Consider the following 1,888-nt stretch of genomic DNA (forward strand, 5'->3'; position numbering starts at 1 on the left):
GGCATAAGAGATCTCACTGTTTCAGCCCAAGGTCATATATGATCTGCCCTTACCCAGAAGCCCCTGATTCCACAATCGCACAGCCACATTAGGATTGCAAAGGATTCAACTTTAACTAGACAGGTCACTTGGAGCCTCGGGTCTCGTCCGTATTGATAAGTATGGCCGGGCTGAGAGTCACCCCCCAGAAGAAGAATTCTGGGGAACAGTTTGGGGAGGGGTTTAGCTGACTGCTCAGAAAAGGCAATGAGTGGTTGGGGAGGAAGGAGAGCCTGGGGTGGGAAGCAACCTGCTCAGAAGTCACTGTTTAACCTGGATTTTCCTAAAATGCTCCTGGGGGTAGAGGACTGACCTCCACAGAGAAGGAAGCTTCTGTTGTGGGGGAAGACAGTTCATTTCGGCTTCCTGCTCTCGCCCACCACGAATCAGCCTGCGCTAGCGTTTGGATAATAACCCAAAGACTCCTAGGAAACTGGAAAAGATGGCTCTGGCTACCCAGTGGGCTTCTGTGCCACTCGGCAGCTCCCGCTAGCCAGCCTGCTGAATCTATATCTTCATTCAGTATGAGGCAAGCGTGAGAAACCAAGAGGAGAAATGACAGACCCAGAAGCTTGCCTTAGGCCTCCCGCAGCCTGGAATGCTTATAAACACTTATTAGTACAGAGAGTCCCGGTTCCCTGGGACTAGGGCTCAGGGACATAGGCACCCAGAACTCTAAGCCTCGCCTACCCAACCCCAAAGCTCTCCAAGCCCAGTTCTCAGCCCCCATGAAGGCCAAGATCTCTGCTGCATTCTCTTCAGTGGTGAAGTCAATGGTAAAGTGGGCGTGCTCCTGTAAGCAACCCTAAGGAATCGTATTGCATCACACACAGAGAAAGGCACAAGAGCGGAAGTGTGGGGGTGGGGCATGGGAAGAGGAAAGGGTTCAACAGGAAGTGGGGGCAAGAGGGAGGAATGGGGTGAATATCATCAAAATTCATTATGTACGTGCATGAAAATGTCATGATGAAATTCATTATTATGATAGTAAAAAAAAAATAAAGATGATACCCAGGCTGGGAAGGTGCTCCAGTGGCTAAAGTAGTTGCTATGTGTGGTGGCCTCAAGGAAAATGCTCCCCATGTGCTCACATGTTTGAATGCTTGGTTCCCGGTCTGTGGGAACTGTTTGGGAAGGATTAGGAGGCGTGGCCTTATTGGAGAAGGTTTCAAAAGCCAAAGTCAATCCCAGTTAGCTCCCTTTCTGCCTCCTGCTTGTTGGTCAGGATATGAGCTCTCTGTTTCCTGCCATGACTCTGGAACTGTAACCCTTAATAAGCTCTCTCTCTCTCTCTGTCTCTCTCTCTCTCTCCCCTCTCTCTCTCTAAGTTGCCTTAGTAATATGGCTGGTCTTATGCCAACTTGATACCCAAATTATAGAGTTATCTAAAGAAGGGGAACTTCAATTGTGAAAATGCCTCCATAACATCTGGATATTGGGCATTTTCTTAATTAGTGTTCGAGGGTGGAGGGCCCAGCTCATTGTGGGTAGTTCTGTTCCTAGGTTGGTGGTTCTGGGTTCTTTAAGAAAGCAGACTGAGTAAACCAGTAAGCAGCACCCATGCATGACCTCTGCATCAGCTCTTGCCTCCAGGTTCCTGACCTGTTTGAGTTCCTGCCCTGACTTCCTTCAACAATGAACAGTGCTGTGAAACTGTAAGCCAAATAACACTTTTCTTCTCGACTCCTTTTTGGTCACGGTGTTTTGTTGCATCAACAGAAACCCTAAGACACGGTATCTTATCACAGCAATAGGAAAGTAGCTAACACTGTGTAAGAATGTGGCTTTGGAGGGTTGGGGATTTAGCTCAGTGGTAGAGCGCTTGCCTAGGAAGCGCAAGGCCCTGGGT

Source organism: Rattus norvegicus, chromosome 5 (assembly GCF_021556685.1).
Source record: "Rattus norvegicus strain SHRSP/BbbUtx chromosome 5, alternate assembly SHRSP_T2T, whole genome shotgun sequence".
NCBI classification, from domain to species: Eukaryota; Metazoa; Chordata; class Mammalia; order Rodentia; family Muridae; genus Rattus; species Rattus norvegicus.